Below are 10,571 nucleotides of genomic sequence, written 5' to 3'. Positions count from 1 at the left end.
TTTATTCAAAACCGAAATAGGTGAACAGATGTATTGATGTTGATTTGCATAAGGTCGATTTCTATCCGACGCAGCCCATATTTAGCCAGCAGCTTGGCAGTGATGAATTGAGCACTGTGTGCATCTTATCCAACACCTACTTCCTTTCCCGGAACATAACTAAGAGTTGGTTAACTTATCACAGTGGGATAAGCTTTTCACAACACACGTATTCTTGTTTTGTATACGAAAACGCTGGTATGACTTTCATCGTAAATCTTTTTTCAATATGCATTGTTGGTGGGTAGTTGTCTAATTGGCAATCCAACCTCATTTTATTTCAAAAAGTACATTTGATTTATGGTCACTTAAAATGAAGATCCCACTGTGTATAAGAGTTCATAGTAGCAGATCTAAAAACATTCTTATAACAGGAGTTTCATAATTATTACCCTAGAACTTTCGTGTTTTTGGTCGAATGCAAGATGATTAAACCAAACTATACGGTCACATAACAAGTTTATTCTTTCATATCATGTTCTCTGCAAGGTCAAGGCTGAAAAGCGTGTCAAAATTGGGTCACTGGGCAACTCCGCAACCGTGAAGTAGATTGCAAAAGAGTCCAAGAATATAACCAAGTTGCAGATTGAGAAAAGAACCCCTATTTAAATTGTTTGTACAAATATCAAGGTCGAAGTTTTTTAGTTGTGCAGAAAATTGGCTTCCCAATACAGGTGTTGATCCAGGATTTTAGAAAGTGGGGTGCTGTTTATGTAAAGTTCTCCGAACTTAGCGAGGCCAAAATTTTTTTGGACCTATTTTTGGCTAAAAAACATAAATTAAGTGTAAAATGGAAAGATACGGTACTTTGATATTTGAAATCGCTGTCTCTTATAATAGATATTTTTACTTAAGTGTAATAAATAACAGGTTGGTGCCTGTTAGCAATACGTACTTGTACTAGGTGGAGTTTACAAACTGAACCGTATTGTTGTACCGTATAGTACAAGTTTTAGTCTTTGTTACCAACTTGTAAGGTACATAATAGTACCAAGAAAACAAGAACAAGTGTGTAAACTTTTAGGGTACATAACTGTACCAGAAGGACAAGTTTTTTCCTTACCCAGTACAAATTTTTAAGAGTACAATTTTTTACCAGTTGTATATATTTAATGTAGAATACTTATAGATAGTTTATTAGAAAACGCAAAGAGCAGTTGTACATATTTTGGTTCATTGACGTTAATTTAGGAATAAAGATTATTTGTTATATGTTTTGTAAATAGAACATTTTGGATCCAGTATCAAACTGGTAACGAACTCATTCTAAAATAGAAATACACACGCTTACCCTGTGTACACGTTACAGTTTGGTTGAAATGTTTCACCCAACAAGGGGAATTAGGGGTTCCAAATCAACGAAAGGCTACGAATTAGTCTAAAATAACAACGAAGTTGTGAATGACGGTTGACAAATGGAGACATAAAGGCCACACCTAGCAGGCAGGTTGAAGTCGGGCCTTGAAAAAGTATTCAGCATATCAGTTCGGCGAAACAGACATTCCGGTCAGATATGGGATTTACAACATGCAAACCCCCGGCCCAAAAAAAATTACACCCGTTTTTCATTCATCATGTTCATGTAATGCTCAATAATTCTGTTGAAAATCTTTGTTTCTAATAGCAAAAAAGTGGACAAATTACTGGTATTGTTTTCAATCCATATACGGCCAGAATTTTTGTTTAAGGCAAAAATCAGGTCAGAATGTTTTCTCTAAAATATCTCCGACTGCCCCCTCAAATCAAATGGTCTGTACCTTATATTTTAAATCTATTTAGAGCTTACTGACTGGGGATTATTATTCAGCAATGTTATTAATGGGCTGGGCGTGTGGGGTTCAACATGTTTTCGTAGGTTAATAATATTGCTGTGGAACTTTTTTTTTCATGAGAGTGTAATAGAGTATTACTTTCTGTTTGTTGGAATTGTGAAATAGAAGTCAATACGTTCTTGCTCGATCCTTACTCGCTTTGAAGGTGTCATGCTTGTCATCCTCAGCCTAAGCAATTTGTTACTGTAATTTGAATTTCAAAATGACTGAGTGACGTTTTTTCGACGCACTGGTCAACTCCACCTTAGCCAATCACATGACTTTGACATAATCAATAATATATTACAGTAAATACGAGAGAAAAATATCTTTATAAGTAAAGAATTGTCGCATAAAAATTAAATACACGGGAAATGGCAAAGTTCACGAAGTCAAGTCTGATTAATCATTTAACAAAAAAAAAAAAAAAAAGTGCAAGCAAAAGGGGGGGGGGCGTACGCCCTCTACGCCCCCCTCTGATCCGCCACTGCAATAATAGCCTTGCATTAGATTGGTACTTAATTGCATACATGGTAAAAAATGAGGGAAATCCATATTGTTTGAGATCTATATGTCAGCATGGTCAAATGAGTTTCTCAACAATAAGATGGACTCCATCCACACTTTGATATATGTTTACACAGTGCGGGACGTTTTTTTATATCAATTTATTGAATGTTGTATTGTGAACGTGCTCCGTACAAGACCGTTGTCCATGTTGCTAAGACTGAACAACTTTACTGTCCTTAGTTTTACAGGTTAGTTGCCAAGGTAGCTTTACTGTCCATAGTGATACATGTCAGTTTTCAAGTTCTATATACTGAATAAGTTTACTACTACAGTAGTAGAAAAATCCTATTACCAAAGGACAAATAAACATACCACAAAGAAAACTAAAGCTGGCTTAAATAAATAATAACTACACGGAAAACCTAGATTTAAAAACACTAAACCCAAACACACTAATAGAACTCACACCCTTAAAGCTCAACAATTCCTGCTCCACTCATCACGTTCGTTATGTTACTCTCTGTATGGGGATTTTGGTTTTAATTTGCTTAAAAGTGACCTAAAGCCTTTTTTTACGTGACCTACTGGAACCCTAAAATACAACAAGTTCTGGCCAGTATTTCAAATAAACTTTCAGTTGAATTTTACACGCGCGTTGTTAATTTCTCTTCCAGATGGAAATCGTACAGTAAACATTAGAATAAGACTTAAAATAAAAATAAAAAGATGTGGTATGATTGCCAATGAAACACTCTCTACAAGTCAGAGACCAAATAACGTATAAGTTAGAAACTAAAGGTCAATGTATGCCCTTCAATAATGATCAAAACCCATACAGCATATTAAGCTCTAGCTAAGCAGAAGTCTACCACGAAACTATACCGCGCCTAACATTTCTTATCCCTATCCAGTGGCGGATTCAGGCAGGGGCCTTAGTATCTTCGACCTTTGATTGGAAAATAGATATATATTTTTAACATTAAATCGTACAATAATTGTTTCGTTTCTCTACGCATGGCACTGTTTACTCAATTTTATGGAATGATTCCCCCCTTCAAAAAAAATTCTGCTACCAACGTACACGGCCGGTATAGATAACTGTCGCCAAATGAGTCGTTCACTGCAACAGATTTGCATGATGGGATCATCGTGCGCCAAAACAGCAACAGCTTATATTAAAAACTACTGCAGAACAAGACCCGTCACATTGTAACATAAATGGTCGTGTGTTTCAATTAAAAAAATATAAATCCAGCTCCCATGTTATATGGGTATTTGAAATATTGTTCATAAACCGAGATATTATTTTCATAATTGATTGATGGATGTTTGTCAATGGTGCATCCAACATCAAACACTACATAAATATTCCGGACAATACGATGATTACCTAATATCGTGACTTGACCTGTACAATATGTAATTTGACACAATGCGCCGAATCTTTAAAGTTGTAACTTTAAAGATTACAGTCCCTTTTAAGGTAACAGTCCATAGGAAGACGTATAAATAAATCAAAGGGGTATCCGACTTTTATTTTATGGTACATCTTTATGAGAAAGACAATTAAAAGAGGGACGAAAGATACCAGAGGGACAGACAAACTCATAGATCGAAAACAAACTGACAACGCCATGGCCAAAAATAAAAAGACAAACAGATAAATAATAGTACAGATGACACAACATAGAAAACCAAAGACTAAGAAACACAAACGCCACCAAAAATCTGGGGGGTGATCTCAGGTGCTTCGGGAGGATAAGCAGATCCTGCTCCACATGTGGCACCCATCGTGTTGCTTATGTCATTACAAATCCGGTAAATAGTCTAATTCGGTAAGTCACATTCGTGAAAAGGGAGGGTATTGTAGTTACGACATAAGGAACATATCCGATATCATCTGTGAAACGGTTATTCCATAACGGTCAACCAACTCGTGATGGCGTCCGTAAAATTTACGAAGGGATGACTTCAACTTCACCATTTGGAACTCTTGGTTTAATAGCTTCCTTGTGAGCAGCAATCCTATATCAAGGAAATCATGATAGGAAACACAAGCCCGGGAATATCGTATCAATTGGGAGATATATACTCAGTATGCAGGCGCTGCTGGAATGTTGCTACATAGAAATGGAAAGTTCACAATTGGGAAGCTGAAATTATCTCTTTTGTTTTCAACCGACCCTCATTGTCAATTTCTAGATGTAATTCAAGATATGAGGCAGACTTAACTCTTTCTGTAGTACCCTTTTTCTCTAGTTCGATGGGATAGATTCGTTCAACATAGTCACCACATTTTGTAATATTTAGTGAGAGAACATCATCTATATAGCGGAACGTAGAGTTAAAGGATATTGCTAACTTCTTATCTTTCTTCCTAAGAAGTTACTGTATGAAGCCAGCCTCATAATAATAAAGAAACAAGTAGGCAATGAGGGCACAATTGGTTTCCATTGGAATTCCGACAGTCTGTTGAAAAACGCGTCCTCCAAATGTAACAAATATGTTGTCAATCAAGAAATCAAGCATCTTGATAATGTCAGTTTCAGAGAATTTTTTGTTTGAATCAGAGTGATTCTTCACAAAGTAGGATTTATCCCTAATATGCATTCATTTTACTTCAATAATGTATCAAAGAAAATCGGACGAATTTAGGAGGGTCCGTTTAGTTTTTTGGGATATTTGATCAAAGTTTTAAAATATCAAAATTCCAAATTTTCTATTTTTTTTTTAATTTGAAAATTTCACCAAATAATTAAAATATTCAAAATTATAAACTTCGTTTTAAAATTTCATAGTTTAGATATTTAAGCAAACTCTAATGATACTAAACTCAACGTACAGTTTTGATAATTTCGCTTTTTGAAAGTTTATTTTTTTCTATTTTTTATTAAAATATAGGAAAGGGGGAAAGAACTAAAGAGTGGATACCTGTTACAAGTGCGAAACGGAATAAGAATGGAAGGAAACGAAATGAAATTTACCCAAACAAATTAAAACGAAAACAATATTTTCTGAAAAACTAAATATAATAAAAATTATAAAACAAGAGGCTATCTTGTGACCTACCGAAATACTTATTACCGGGTTTGTAATAACATGAGCAACACGACGGGTGCCACATTTGGAGCAGAATATGCTTACCGTTATGGAACACCTGATATCACCCCTAGTTTTGGTGGGGTTCGTGTTGCTCAGTCTTTAGTTTTCTATGTTGTGTTTTGTGTACTATTGTTTGTCTATTGGTCTTCTTCTTTTTCAGCCATGGCGTTGTCTGTTTATTTTCGACATATGAGTTTGAATGTCCCTCTGTTATCTTTCGCCCCTCTTTTGTTTGATCTACAGAATGAAAAAGAGAAATATGTTTCTTTAAATCTACAAAATAATTAGTAAGACCTGATTTTAACACTCTTTGATTCTTTAACTAAATGAACAATACAATAAAAAAAATATGTTATTTCAGAAGCAATGATACTTAGTCTAGTATATATATATATACCCTTGTGTCTCTGGTAGTTTGAGGTTTTATTCACAAGTGTCCAAACTTGTTTGACTGGATCGCATCAGGTGACGACCATTTGATTTACCAGAGGGGGGTGTTGAGGGTTACACAGGAGAATCTTTTCGTCTGCTGAATTTTATTCTTTTATTTTCAACCTTGTACACAACTATTTCCTGCATTTTCTCTTATCTATTGGAGATGAATATTCATTTTTCTCCTGTCTGGTGTAAAGTCATTTGTTTCAAAGTCAGAATATTCATCTTCAAAATATCCCTGCCCCCCCCCCCCCTTTTTCCTCTCCAAAAATATAAAAAAAAATGTTTATCCCCTACCGATGTAAGCACCCATATATAATATGTTTTAATGAATCATCAACCATATTTGTTTAAGAAAGATTCTGTGTCCCCGCATTTGATGATACAAGATGGTGGTATACGCCAAGGTGAAAGCAGCTCAACGACAAGAAAAACCCCAAAACATTGAAACTGTGTTCCATTTGTATCTTCTTACTAGTCAACCTGTTTACGGAATTTTGGCAGATTGAAGAGGGGGCGACCTGCTTTTAAGATGTGTGATATAATGGTAAATAAAGTGGGGGTGTGGGATATAGGGGTAAATAAAGTGGGGATGTGGGATATAGGGGTAAATAAAGTGGGGATGTGGGATATAGGGGTAAATAAAGTGGGGATGTGGGATATAGGGGTAAATAAAGTGGGGATGTGGGATATAGGGGTAAATAACGTGGGGATGTGGGATATAGGGGATAAAAAGTGGGATCTGGATAAAAAGAAGGAAAAAAGTTGAAAGTGTGAAAATATTACCAAAAACGGAATTTGGGAAATGAGCACCCCGTGTCAACCCACATTTTGATGAATACATTAACAAAAACGTGTTTGTCCGGCTTTTATATTTTTGCAAAAATAAAACAAATAGGGAATATTGACCAATAACTCATCGAATATTGTTTATAAACAGAGATATTATGTTCATGATAGATTGATCGATTGATTGGTGGATGTCAACTGAGCATCCAGCGGCAAACACTACATAAATATTTAAGACGATAAAGTGTTAATCTGATATTATGACCCTGACCTTGACAAATGGTAAATTGACACAATGCGTCGAATTTTTAAATTCTTACTTTCAAGGTTACAGTCCCCTTTCAATGTTACAATCCCGCCAGGAATACGTATCACCCTAGATGGTCATTATTTTGACTCGGGAGCTTGCCATGCTGTGGTCTTACTTATACATGTAAATAAATCAAAGGGGTGTTTGAATTTTTTTTTGGTACATTTGCATGAGAAAGATAATTAGTATGCATTAATTTTACTTTGATAATGTATCGAATACAATTGAACAAATTTAGGAGCTTGAAGTGTATTTAAAGCTTCAATGAAACCAATGAAATCAATAGGTCCACTAGGTTTATGTTATTCAAACACACCTCTGCTGTGAAGATATTTATAATTTGCATTCTAGTGATATGAATTTTGAATGTAATTATATCAACATTTTGCTTTAAAATATAAATGTAATTGAATCAGAAGCTTACATTTTTTTATGATCCAGAAATATATTTTATGTAGCATATCCGTTGTCATCTGCACAAACCATACATACAGCATTCCCTTTTACTTTGATTCACTCGACTTAGAATTGATTGCTTCTTTTTTTTAATTTTATTTGGATGTAAAAGCGTTCACTGAAGAATATTTTGTATGAAGCACTGAAGCGCTTCACTCTAAAAATGTGCACATGATCAACGCTATTACAAGCCTATAAAACTATAAAAAAAATCATTTAATTCTTATATATACATTGCTATGCCACAATCATTTAATTGAGAGTTATATCAAGCTTTTCGTTTCTTTTTCTTTGTATTGTTTTAACATTGCCACGGATAACACATGCAGACATAGCTGTTGTATTTTTTACGGATCTATAATATTGGAGTGCCTAGATCACGATTGTTGTCAGCCAGTCAAAAGTACGGATTTCTAATGATGATGATGATTGATCGCTGCTTAACGTCCAGCAGCAAATTAATATGTATATTCAGGACGAGAACATGTTAATGTAATATGAATATTTACCCTGATTTGTACAAGAACGACACGCTAAGCCGGATTTTTAACGTGCTAGCTGACAAGGTAACAGTCCACAGGAAGACATGTCACCTTACCCGGACACATTATTCTTACTCCGATCTGACCAGTCTTTGCTCTTACTCCTTATTGTCGCATGCTTAGCGGAGAGGCAGCAAATACCAATTGTAAAGTCTTTAGTTTGACCCGGCCGGGGTTCTAACCAACGACCCCCCGCAATCGAGGCGAACACACTGTCACGAGACCACTGAGGCGGTCGGATTTCTAATGAAACAGACATGTAAATGGTCCGAGTACACAGTTATTTCGTAGTGCATTTCTTTTAGACAATAAATGAAAATAAAAAAATCCCACCTGCGCTTTCTCAATAATATTTTTACAGTGTTTTGTACTACTTTTGGTACAAATTATATCAAAATTATAGAAAACTTCATCGGCTCTAACTCAAAATATGGACAATTTTATGTTAAGGGGGTCTTGAAATCTTTTGACAGCTTCCGAAGTGCTTATTTTTAACATTTTTCAGCTGGACCAAATCACTACTTTACTTTAAAATTCATGACCCAAATTTTTTTACAGTGTAATTTAATCCCCCTACTTGCTATTTGAGGCATAAAACATGGAGAAATAAATTTGGAAGGGGTATAAAAAAAATTGGCAAGTAACACACTGTCCACACTAGGGACTATATTTGTGTACTCGGAGCAAATGAATTATTATGCCAAGCGCCCAATTTCAGTTGTAAATTCAAATTTTTGACATACATAGTCTCACATTTTCGTTTAATTTTAATAAATTAAATTCCAGATTCCTATGAGCGAAAATCGGTCACCTGGCACCATAGCAAAGACTTGCTATATATACTGACATTTTTATATATAAAATCATTGAAATATTCATCGATTCCTAATTATCTTTATAAAATTTTGACTGCACTCCCGCTCAACAGACCGTCAACTATAAGGTTATTTTGTTCGTAAAACACTTTTTAAAGTGGAGTGCTGCTGTCGAATTATGGACCATTAATTAACGGCTACACCAAATTTCTTTCAGGAATCAGAATGATAATATGGACAATATATACCCTTAATTGATTCTGTCAACAAAAGGAAATAAGCTTGTGACCCAAAAGTATGTTTTTCGTTTAAAACCGATAAGCCAATTTCACGTCTTTTGATATACCTATAAGACTAAAAAAGATGAGTAGTTCCATAGGCAAAGAACTATACTGTATATACAAGATATGTACATTGTCGAAAAATATAAAACTTATTTGTACGAGCTTAAGAAATCTGTTTTGTTGCGAGTACAAACATATTTTATATATTTCCGACAACGTACATGTATTGTTTGTATCCTGCAATTTACACCCGGCACTTGAAGCTTCAGTGGTTTAAATCCAAATAATTGATTCTGATTTTTTTATATATAAATCGACAGTTTAAACATGGACCGCGAAGAGGACCGCAAAATAAACTGTTTCGCAAAAAGAAATATGCACATTTCCGCTTGCTCAACATGGAAGCGGGGGTAACAGGAGATTTTAATTGTACAAGTACATATAATGCAAAAAAGTATTAGTGTACCTGTTATTAATAGTTGACTGATTGCAGGATGAATAAAGAATACTGCCGCCCTAGGAGTTGGTGGACCCACATGAAGTTTTAATTCCACATTGTGATTTGGCGAAACTCTGAGCTTTAAAGGAGAGGCGAAGGATACCAAAGGGACATTCAAACTCATTAGTCGAAAATAAACTGACAACGCCATGGCTAGAAAAAGAAAAAGACAAAGACAAACAGACAAACAACAGTACACATAGAATACCAAAGACTGTGCAACACGAACCCCATCAAAAACTAGGGGTTATCTCAGGTACTCCGGAAGGGTAAGCAGATCCTGCCCCACATATGGCACCCGTCGTGTTGCTCATGTAAGTACAAACCCGGTGATATGTCTAAATCGATAGGTCACATTCGGGGGAAAGTGGACGAGATTGTAGTTACGACAATTGGAACATATCCTTTGTCATCTGTAAAACAGATATTCCATAACGGTCAACCAACTCGTGATGGCGTCCGTACAATTTACGAAGGGATGATTTCAACTTCACCACTTTTAACTCTTGGTTTAATAGCTTCCTTGTGAGCAGCAACCCTTTATCAAGGAAATCATAATAGGAAACACAAGCCATGGTATATCGTTTCAACTGGGAGATATATACTCAGTATGCAGGCGCTGCTGAAATGTTGCTACATAGAAATGGAAAGTTCACAATTGGGAAGCTGAAATCAGCTCTTTTGTCGTTAAGCTTTGTTTTTAACCATCAATTTCTAGACGTAAGTCAAGATATGAGGCAGACTTAACTGTATCTGTAGTATCCTTTATCTCAAGTTCGATGGGATAGATGCGTTCAACATAGTTACCAAATTTTTAATTATTTAGTGATAGAACAAAGTCATCATTTATATAGCGGACAGTGAAGGTAAAGGATACTGTTAACTTCTTTTCTTTCTTCCTAAGAAGTTCCTGTATGAGGTCAGCTCATATGAATAAAGTAACAAGTCGACAAGAAGAGTAGCACAGTTGGTTCCCATT

Source organism: Mytilus californianus, unplaced genomic scaffold (assembly GCF_021869535.1).
Source record: "Mytilus californianus isolate M0D057914Y unplaced genomic scaffold, xbMytCali1.0.p SCAF_10, whole genome shotgun sequence".
Taxonomy (NCBI): domain Eukaryota; kingdom Metazoa; phylum Mollusca; class Bivalvia; order Mytilida; family Mytilidae; genus Mytilus; species Mytilus californianus.
This window is presented reverse-complemented; position numbering follows the sequence as displayed.